General features: G+C 36.2%; 1 protein-coding gene across 1 annotated transcript in view; it reads right to left on the minus strand.

Moving 5' to 3' along the window:
• Positions 1-12,101, minus strand: part of LOC129730832 (lachesin-like) — a 176,853-nt gene that overhangs the window by 65,895 nt on the left and 98,857 nt on the right. The window lies entirely within an intron of this gene.

A 12,101-nucleotide genomic window follows, 5' to 3' on the forward strand; every position in this document is an offset into this window, starting at 1 on the left:
TCGATTGAACGCGTTTGTGCATCATCCCGATTACGGAAATATCCATATTGAGTGGTACTCGATAATTTTGGGATGTTTTCTAGAGAGCAGAAGTCGTCATCTTGGATTTCAAAAAGCCCTAATTTCTGGCCTCTGGGTATTATTCTTGTCCCGGAAATTCTCATATTGGATGGTATTTGACCATTTTGGTCCATTATTAAGAAACCAGAAGTTGCCATCTTAGAATTCAAAATAGTCTCTGGGGCTAACTCTTGGCTTCTGGGTATTATTTCGATCATTTTTAGCTGTTTTCCAAAAAAAATTGTTTCACATATGTGTCTTACTTGTACGAAACCTTTTTCTTGCAGAGAAGAGAGACTTGTCGTACCACTATAGAAATATTTCCTGCCCCCAAAAACTTCTACATGCCATATTTAGTTTAATTTGCTTGATTAGTTCTCGAGTCGTTGAATGGTTGGGTTGGATTTACGTCACGTTGAGTAGAAATGGCGGTTTCGTCATTTAGTTTTCGTGAATTAATGACGCTATTTTTCACACTTTTGATAAAATTTTGGTGCCTGTAGATCCGATTTGGTGTGTTCTATCGTTTAATCGCAAAAAACACAAATCGGCCACTTTGGCGCTTACGTCACTCTGCGAGATTAGGGCAGTATTGGAAGTCGTTACAGTCTGGCCAATAGCATTAGTCCAGTCCGGTATTATGCTTCGTATGAAGCGCACAACCGTACTGGGATTTGTTCTCCAGATTACAGAGGGCTCCAGAAGCCCTCTCTCAAAGAACTTACATCTTTTGATAAAAATTGCCGGACATCGGCATAACAGATGTTCCGAGTCTTCTTTTTCCATGTCACATACTCGACATGTATCATCTTGAAGTTTTTTCATAACCTTCGAATGATAACGGCTCGGACAATGCCCTGTTATTAAACCAGTATACGTGCTTAGATCTTTTTTTGAAAGATCCAGTATTTTACGAGTCATAGAAACGTTCGGAGTGATGAAACACTTCGACTGCCTACCGATGAAGGTGTTTGTCCAGTTGGATTCCACTTTCAGAGTTTCCCATGCTTTTAGTTCCATTCTAAAGGAACAAGCGGATAGACCACAGAGGGGTTCTGGTCCTATAAACTGAAGAGACGATCCAAGTCTTGCCAGTTCATCGGCTCTTTCATTCCCATCTATTCCACAGTGACCAGGAACCCAGTTTAAGTCTACTTGATTATTACAACCCAGTGTTTGGAGTGATTTAACACACTCCCAAACTAGTTTTGATGTGTATGTCGCAGATTTCAAAGCCTCAATGCTGCTTGACTGTCGGACATCATGCAAATGCTTGAGTGTCTGTATTTCCAAACCAATCATATGCGAGCATTTCTAGTACAGACGACATGAATAAACACCAACAATTCCCTGTTATATTCTCTGTACCATTATCAAAAAAAAAAAAATAATAATAGAGTCCCCTCGTCTCCATGCGTCAATTTATGGTTGCTTTCATGAACCTAGACTAGATTAATGTTTCGAAGGTTAAGGTTTTTCGAAAAGTTTGAAACAACCCCTTTCCTTGAACAATAACTAAATCTGCTATTGGAGCGTAATAGAAACTGATGTCTTGAAAGAAAACATGCTGGTACAGTACCGTAGAGTATATGTGGAGCAGAGTGCCGGTATTTTCTCGTCGTCTATCATTGCAGCGGGCACGAATTCTATTCGCGTGCAATCAAAACAGCAATGTCGCTACTGATAGTGATTGAAAGTTCATCTCATGAATATGATTACCATAAAAACAATAAACTACTCAACAAGAATTGAACACTTTTGTTTATTTTTATTTGTACCAAATATTCGTGACCGACATAATATTGAACAAGTAAGTTCCTAAAAATATTAATTCATAGAAGAGTAAGAGCCGGCGAGTGCTTAAGAATTTTTTGTCCATTTACTAAGATCTATTCAGACTCTTTTGAGAATTAAAATACGTAAATCACTGAACAAACGATTTTATTGTGTCTGTAATTACAGTAATTAGGGTATTTAGTCGCACGTCACCATTTCATACAACCCTAGGGCTGTATACATTGCAGTATTTATAAAACTTGGTAAAACGTTCTGAGAAGATCAAATATGGAGCTGGCTTTTTCTAATCTTCAATTGCTGGTCGGAGAGAATCGATTACGTAAATCGAAATTTTATCCATTTGAGGTTCAAAACAGACTAAGAACACCGTGGGGCCCATGTACAAAACAATCATTAAAACCTGGAAAAAATGTAAAACATTTAAAAAAGCGCTAAACGTAAAGGCTATGCTCTTTTACTACATTAAAGATCACAAAACTGGACGAATCTTATTTCTGATGACATTAGCAATTGAAAAAGATTAACAGAATTTTAATTTAATTTTTCTCCGCTAAGCATTAGTATTAGAAAAAATCTTTTGAAATGTTTCTTTATATAATAGTTTATAGTGGAAAAAAATTATATATCCGCTAGTTTTGTTTCAGATTCGCTCCAAAAAATGAGACTGCAGTCTTGAAGTCTGCTATTTGTAAAATTCAATAAAACAAAGTTGAAAAGAAATGATTCGTGTAAACGTTGATAAAATGAAAGGCAGTTATAAAAAGTATGTAGGCAATATAGATTATAAAAAAAATCGCGTGTTTATTCCGGTTTTCAAAGAACACAGATGTAAAAAATAATGAATAAAATTTACCTAATGATTTGAGGTATCAGAAAATTATAAAAAATAAAAATATTACCTAATGATTTGAGGTATCAGAAAATTATTTATATTAAAAAATTACAATAAATAAAAACATAATATCGGTGAAGTTGTTTATAACACACGACCGCAAGGTAAACCTAGAATAACGACAATCTGTCTTTTGTTAATATATTTTATGATGTGAACCGGTAAATTTCAGTGATAATTCGTTTTCAACTCTCTTTTCTTATTAATTTAATTAGGTAGCCTTGAAGAGAAGCGTTGATTTAAGATTGCCATTTACCACGGGATGATTGTAGTTCTCTTGTTATAATTCGCACACTCTGCAAACAATCAAACAAGACAACAATTAACACACACACCACCGGCTATCAGTAGTGGTCAAATGGCTGAAAGTAAACGCAACGTGACAGATCCAGACAAAATTACTGGCCGGTTGGTCCGTCTGCTGTGAAACGCTGCGATCGAATGAGTCACCTGTTCAGCCGTGCAGTGCTAAAACTAGCCGACTGCGGGTCGAACCACTTTCCGGTAAGAGCCAACCGTCTCCTTGCTGTAGTAATCGGTTAAAAATACAATGAAAACTAAATTTCTGCATGCAAGCTTTTATACGTGACTACTAAGAGTTAAACTTCCAGTAGGCGTGTCTTTGTGGTCCAGAAAGAGTAAAACCACACCAACTGCAACAAATCGGTTATAAAGTCGAATCGTTTGTATACTGTAGCGTTGGTTGTGTTGGGAGAGAAGGCTTGTTTCAGCTCTGATTGGTCGAATCGTGCGTTCAACAAGGCTCTACATTTTTCAATAATAGAGTAGTTAGCATTACAAATTTACGAATTTTAGTGGACGCATAACTAATTCTTCAACTCTGTAGGAACGAAAGATATCCGTTGGAAACTTGCTTTGGAAAGTTTTAAGTATTTATAAAAGGGAAATTTTCGCGACGCTCTCGATGTTTTTGATTTTTAATTTGTACCCCTATATACGTTGCTGTAAGTCGTAATTCTACGTCAAAAAAATGAAAGATTATTTTGTCAGGAGACAGTTCGTAGCTACAGAAAGGAGAAGAAAGTAATTGTTCGCTGAAATGTTTGGATTTCTTATTCATACGAATGCGTCACGTAACTAAAATTCGTTAAAAATCGGGCTTATGATTCCGATAACATCTGACTTTGTCCGTGTGGATCTTATTTGATGAAATTTGCAGGTATAATAGACATTTACGGTGCAGTAACACTTTTTCCTGCTGGCTGTCTGAATTTTAATTTGCTACCGATAACAATTACGTTAAAGCGTTGAATGATGACAAGCGTTGGCTAAATTATTAACTCTATGTATTGCGCCTATAATCACAAGTCATATAATGGTGAAATTGCTATATTAAAAATATGGAATGCTAGCTAATCAGCTATTAAAAAACTATTCATGAAAAAATACCAGTAAATCACAACAGCTTCAGCTCTTTGCAGTTTTCCAAATTTGAATCCGTTATATTTATCAATTATATCGACCTGCAACCTGAAACATCTAACATCCCAGGGTAAAAAAACGCAGCATACAAAAATGTAAAAAACTAACACATGCTTCATGCTCCGTTTTTGTGGCATTTTTATCTTCACTAGTACACAATATTTCATAAAAAATACTTGAAAAGTTACTAACAATTTGCTTCAAAATTTAGGTAAAGCCTTTATATATAGACCATTGACAATCATCTCCTATGAACACAACACATCTACTACTGAACACAACGAAAATACAAAAGAAACACCCCATTTTTCTCTATCACGAAATAATAAGAAAAATCGTCATTGACCTAAGATGCCAGGTAAATACACATAACTTCAATTGTAATTTTTAACCTTGCACCGTACACAATGCCATCTGTAGAATATTTGTTTCAACCAAAATTTCCACAGTTTTGAATAAATTGAGCGACTCCAAAAAACAACATTGATGCAATACGGGGTTCTGGCCGCACCGTTCATCAACTGTTGCAGGATTTCTCTTCACTCCTGCTTTGAAAAAATTCTTGTGCATTTTGCTTCGTGTGATTTCACAAAAGATAAAAATGTACTTTTTTACGTTCTATTAAATGCATAATGTTTCTTGAGTTGGAGGTAATCAACAGGCTTTACTTAAAATTTTGAAACAAATTGTTATTGATGACTTCTCGAGTGATTTTCATGAAACATTGGTTGACTATAACTATCAGTGGATAGCCGATTCGTCATCTGATGTGGATAACTTCGACTGCATCTCCTCATAATCAAGATTATTTTATGAATTTGAGAATGATTTCGATATTGACGATCTAACTTCTTCTGTTGAAACAATGACATTTTGGGAGAATGTAGCGATACTGGATGCGAAATATTTGATTAAACAGAATCATAACAAGGATTGTGAATCTAGTTGGAATACACGTTTCGTTAGCATGTTATTTACTATTGTATTCTAATCTGTCAACCTCATGGTAATTGACGTTTGAATTGAATTGGTTGACAAAAGCGGAAAAGCTGCTCTTCAGTTCAAGCAAGTTGCTTTAAAAAAAAATACTTTTTCAACCATTCCTGTAATTCTTGGTGCCCCTAGCAAATGCAGAAGTCCGTCAAAAGGCCGCAAAGTAATTGCTCGCTTCGAAGAGAGCTTCGTAGCCGCAAGGTTACAGAGTCCGCTTTGATAAGCGAGTGGTCGTGGGTTCGAATCTTAGTAGAATCAGGCCATTTGGTTGTCAAAGGACTTTAACATGGGTTCATTCTCAGGCTCTCTACTACATACCCTTCCTTCAAGCTGAATTCTATAGTATCCTTGCTGACTTTCATCGTAACAAAAAAGTCCCTCTTATAATAAAACTGTTCTGAGTAACGTATAATAGTTCTCTTCAGAGAATTGTAATTATGACGTGGTCTTGGCTGGAGGAACGAGGTTTCAATACGACTCCTTCCTCTTGACCAAAATATAAGTCCTACTTATAATACACCTGACCAGAGGTGAAGCATGAATGCCTCTTCAGGGAATTGTGATTGTGACGCGGTGTTGGTAGGAGGAACGAGGTTCGATAAGACTCCTTCCTCTTGACAAAATAAGTCCTTGTTATAATAAAACTGATTTCAGAAATATTTACCCTCTACAGGGAATTGTAATTGGCGATATTGGCACGAGGAACGAGGTTTCGATAAGACTCCTTCCTCTTGACATAATAAGTCCCTCTTAGAATAAACCTGGCCAGAGAGGAACGTTAGGTGTAGCCTCAGTTCAGGGAATTGTAATTTGGCGATGTTGGTAGGATAGAAAAGAGGCTCGGTATAGTAGAGCAGTAAGCTTGAAATGAAAGGGTAAACTCTCACACACAAGCACGGATATAAATAAAAAAAAGCGTATCATTCAGTTCAATAGTGATACTGCCAATAATATGAAGTGCGGAGTACAGAAAACACCTGGGCAATATCACAATAGATCAAAATGTCTCTGGTCGCAGTGATGAGTCCACACAGAGAAAAAAAAAATTGCTCGCTGAGTTCGTCACTTCTAGGTTTATTTGCGGGAAAATACCAGAAAACACAGGAATGGTTAAAAAACTATAATCTTTCATGTTTTGGAGTTTGAGCAATAGGGTATCTGTGTTTACCAGTGTTATATTTCCATTTTAGGCTCTAGCAGGCACAGTTTTGTAGTTTTCGTGAAAATAAAAAAAATATTAGCTATTGCATACTAATCATCAAATGAAATATCATCATCAATATCAATCATCAAATGAAAAAATATAACATTTCATATCGATTTTCCCCCACACATAATATGAACGCTGCTCCGTAGAATATTTTAATAAGTCGCCTTTGGAATGAATTGTTTGAAAAGAATATTTACAAATATTCACTAAATAACAATACTTTTTCCACGAAGCATGTCAAACGAAATCGACCGCAGCAGAATGCTTCGCTCAACAATACCCAAAGGCGATTGAGCAATTAGACAAAAGGAAGAAGAAAATATGGCAATGATTCTTCGTTGAACCTTAACCGAACATTGCTGGAGTGGTTTTGGTTGCGTAATTCCAAAATCTGCTTCTTTAGTGCAAAATTGGTAAGTTGTTTTTGGCTGGTATACAAAATGCGCCTCTGGAACGTCTCTGTAAAATTATCCGATTCGAATTCAACGTAACTAGGAATTTGCTTGCATATCGTTTCTCCAGTGCCTATTCAGATCGTGTACTTGGATTTCAATTGTCGATTAATTTGTTTTATTTATTGCTTGGCACGTAAATAAATCCCGAACAGAAGAGCATAACTAAAAAATTATAAAATTCTATCAACACGAGATACAAATAACGTAATTTGATTCGATTTTGTATTTTCCTATATGCTTTTGATATCAAAATTGAATCTGGATGAGTTATAGAAACAAATCCTGAAGTGAAGTTGTTCTGAGACATATCTAACCGTTTCTTCGTCTCTATCAAATCCTGTTGTTTATAACAGTGGTTGTTTTTATACTGTTCTATATGCTATCTAATTTTGTTAGAAAGCTGATACGTTAGTAACAAAGTTTGATATGAGTTTGATATTAGTGGAAATTTTTTTGTTATAATTTCTGTTATTTTAACACCTAACGGGATCAAATTTTAAACACAATCTGGAAGGCTTTTCGCATAACAAACTAAAAGCTTCTGTTACATTTTTGTGTTCGTCTTTCTGATCGGGATATTATGAAAAAAATATTGATAAAAATATTTAGCAGATTGTATATGTTCAACCTGCTCGAATCGATCGAAATATTTTATATGATACGATCGATTGTGTGTACACTGTACATATTGACAATTTTCAAAATCTAATCACCTATTTCTACGACAATTAAGTTTTCCCTGAATGTTTTAGATATTTTGTTATTATTTTGTTTATTTTTTTGCGATTGGACATTGCAAAATTTTCTGTTAAATAGATTTAAAAATTTTATGAAAAATATTTTGCACCAGCTGATGGTTTCAAATAACATATTTGGCAAAAGTGATTAACAATTTTGAGCTAAATCAATGAAAGCCAATATTTGCGTTGATTTATCCCACATTATCAGCTATAAAAATAAGGATTAATTTAGCACACATAAACCCAAATTGATTAAAATAAAACCCGTCCAACCATCTAAACTACATCAGCCTACCGGACAAAAAGCACAAATTCTGGCATCGACAATGAAAACTAAAGCGGTAGAAGCTGCCACTAACTGCTGGGTAGCAGCAAAAGACAACTCAAAAACGGGGGTGATGACTTCCGCGCTCTGCCGCACAGATTTTTCATCGTTAAACTCTTCACACATTAGTCGCTCGCTCGCTAGTCCTGCGGGAAACTGCAAACTGCTGCGGCTCGTCCCCGAACGGAGACGAACCGAAAGGACTGCGTGCTTACGGCGACGACGGAGAAGTCGAGAACAACGGCGACGACGACGAATATCTGTGCGAGACGATTTATAGGTTTGTTTACGAGATATTCACTACACATTCCGGCTAGACTGATGTAATGGATTTGTGACCCGAGAAACAGGTTTGTTCTAGTATTTTCTGTGCTTTCTACTACCTTAGTTTTCCACGCTTCTATACAACAAAGCTGATGTGACTTTTACTTCCCGGTTGTGATTGGCACAGGTTTCCGTGTCCTGGTCAGGATCCGACTATCAAACGGAGAAGTACAGTAAAAAAAATTGCAACTTTTTTATCCATTCTATTTGTACTGATTTCAACTTGACACAATAAATGAAGTTGAACATAATTTAAAAACTTATTGAGTCTGCGTACTAATTTTCAATTTAAAATTTTTAATATATTTTTCAATAGTGCTAAAAGCAACCGACAGCAATCGAACGCGGTCGTCGCCATCGTTTTCGAGATAAGAATATCGTCTCACTGTATGCGAAGATTCTCCCCAGCGCAGCTATAGGTACCTACTTTTATTTTCAACATTTCCTTGTTCTTAAAAAAAGTTCCTTCTACGCGCAAAAGAGGAAATTCTACGACTCCGGTCTAATTCCGGCTGAGATGGGAATTGCCATAAGAAATAAATTATGTAAGACAAGATCGAAGTTAATTCGATGGTCTTCGGCTGGTCGGGACCGAGTGATGAGAAAACGGGAAGCGGGAAACGATAGCAAGAACAACCAACTTTTGGCTGTCGGTAACCGATGACGGGCGTTGTAACGGAATGTTTGGAATGCCTAGGCGTGGTTGGACTCGGTTGACTGCGAAAAGCCAGGAGAAGTTTGCAAACATACGACTGGATGACCTCCGAAGTGGCTTGGACATTCGAACAGTTTCAGGTTTTGGTTGTGTAGAAATGGTGTACTCAGAGCAAAAAAGTCAGGGCAGCTATGCTTTTTAGTTACTGTTGATAACTTACCATTTAAAATCATTGCAAACTTTTTGATTTCAGAAATTATTGTAGATTTTCGATTTTTTTAATTATTAAGTAATGCAACATTAAGAAATTAAGATTAAGAAATTTAATTTGAAATTTTGGCAATTCTAGTTATTCTTGATTATCGAGTGTAATAATGTGGTTCGTTATAAAATGGTCAACGGCTACAGACCTGAGGCACTGAGTGCTATGTTCCAAAATGAACAGCAGCTTCTCCAATTAATATTGCTGTGGCACTGTGAAGCCACTTTAAGACATGCTGCTTCGTAATCAGCCATTGCTATAACGTCGTTTCCGAGGCAATTTGTTTTTCCTGCAACGGTGCACTTAGCCTTGCACCATTTTAACTTCAGAGTGGACTAGCAGAGGGTTGGTCATTAGTTCCGAAGGCATTATGCTTTCGCACTGCTCTGGCTGCCTAACAGACTATGCAAGTCCAACTATTCACTGCATTGTGCTAAAATTACCGTCTATTAAATAACGGATTGGGAAACCTTGAAATTGTTTTTAAAATTGAAATAAATTAGTATTACGAAGACGATAAAACCGTTGAAAATTTTAAAAAAACGTTGGAAGCACAATACAATTTATGTAAAAATAGAACAATAAAATATTTATTCAAATCTTTTTGAAGTTCATGAGGTTTGATCTGGCTTTCTATGTAGTTTTTACCGAAACGATAAGTGATAAGTCTTGGAGCTATTTCAAAAGGTAATTTAGGCAGAAGTTCGAGCTGTCATAATTTGTTGCGTGCTTCTAATCCGTACAAGTTTCGTTGTTATTTCGCACAAATCCAATCGAATCCCTCTATAAAGATTTTTTATAGTGACAAACCTTCCTATGGTGACATTCTCAATGGTCTCTTTTGTTTTTAAACATAAAAACGACGGTACCTTGGGATGTTGCTATAGATAGACTCGATTGTAAGCAAAACGGATTCATTTTGATAGCTGGAAGGCGATTTAACAAGATCATCTTATACTTATACAAACATCCAAGACGATACTATCTCCGGAAAACATTTTGTTATTAAAGCGATTTTCGCCAACACAAACTTTCAAAAAGTATGTTTATAACTTTAAAGTTGTTTGAAGTTGCGTTATAGCTAGGAGCAGGGCTCTACATTTTCGAAACAGAACAATGAAACTGATATACTCGCGCTGTCATTTCGATTCGAACAGTTTCATTTTCACTTGATTCCTTTCGGCTACTGTCAACGAATCACTTCTTTCTCTCTTTCTTCTTTCGGATCATTTCAAATGAAACTAATGACTATTTCAATCGACGGAGAAAGTGACGGAGAGAGAACCTCTTTCCTTTCCTTCAGCGTCTCAATTGAAATTGGCCCTGACACAAGTAAAAGAGATTTTTGAGGCTCTTCGCACCTACGTGAGTTCTCATACGCAATTGTCAATTTATGTGTGAAAACAAAAATATTCCCTTCCTTCACTTTCGCAAGTAAAAACCAAACCAATATCAACAGAGTCGTCAGGGCCAATCAGCACCGCATCGCGTTGTGTGATGGTAGTTTTTTGATACCGTAAGCCATAGTTAGAACGGCAATGGCATCCAATAAATACGTTACGCAAGTTCCGATCAATATTTCCCCCATATATATGCGTGAAGTACTGTATGGAAGCCTTCTGTCTCCGTCAGCCCTCATTGTCATTTTCAATTAAGAATCGTCATGTGAGAGTGATGGTGATAATCTCCGCTTTCAATTGAAAATCGTTTGTATCAATTTCAAGCCCTTCAGTTGTCAGAATCACAGCAAGAGCTTTCGGCTGGGTGTCATGTGACTCACGAAGTGCTCAAAAATGATACAAAAGCTTTTCAATTGAAAGCGACGGGTCAAAGCGTCACTATAACCTGATAATTGTCAATTGAAAATGACTTTGTCAGGCTCTGATACTCACTTTTTTTACTCTGTCCACATCACCTCAAACACTGTCCATATTACCAAAATAGCTGTCCATTTTCATCCCAAACGATTTTTTTATGTGCGAAAATCATTATATTTTGTTTCGTTTTTTTTTTGTTCTTTTGACCTCAATGTCATGATATTTTGTGTATAAACATAGCAAATAGGCCAATATTATTATAATACATTACGTTTATGGGATAGAAAACACAGGCTACGAAATAACACGAATTTTCCTTAGGGGGTTCCAAATTACCTCAAACTACCCTAATGCGTTCCTTGCTAAAATGCTATTTTATGCTTTTATGCTTCACCGCAGCAAACATAAAATAACGTTTTCACAGGTCCGCGTGAAAAACCGTGTAAATTTCGGAATCCAAGTGAAGAAATTACGGAGTCCGCGTAAGAAAAAAATACCGCGTAAATTCCGGAATCCGCTTAAAAAAACGCGTAAAAAGCGACCTTAGAGTAATATGATAAAAAAAACATGTGAAAATGTTTTTCATTTGCTCAACTGCTAAATTTTTTTTATATAAATACAATTAGCGATCAAATGCATGTTCTCTCATCAGAATTATCGACAATCCATCAAATAGGCCCTAAACCAAAATTTGAATCAGTATATGACAAAACTTTTCTGACATTCACAACGCTAGGGTACATTTATAATGCTCGCAAATTTGATTCATATTCAGAAATCAATCAATGGCTGCTAGTTACCATGGCTGGAAGGCCGATGCAAGCTTTGGTATAACCAAATGATGGTTAGCAATACAACTTGGAAGGCCATTCATACGAATGTATCAGCCGCGAAAAGCAGCTTATTAATTAAAAGTTTGAATCAGAATAGTTGGTGCATATTTTTATTACCAACGGACACAGCATATACTACTTTTTTATGAAAGTCATTTTGTAAAGCCAATTAGGCACACATTTTGCTATTGTGTTACTGGTCACGAATCGATTATTGTAATACTTTATAAAATTTGTACTCTTTAAGTCACATCAAGGTACGGTGTTATTTTTTCGCAAAAGAGCCAAGTTTAAA

Source organism: Wyeomyia smithii, chromosome 3 (assembly GCF_029784165.1).
Source record: "Wyeomyia smithii strain HCP4-BCI-WySm-NY-G18 chromosome 3, ASM2978416v1, whole genome shotgun sequence".
Lineage (NCBI taxonomy): Eukaryota > Metazoa > Arthropoda > Insecta > Diptera > Culicidae > Wyeomyia > Wyeomyia smithii.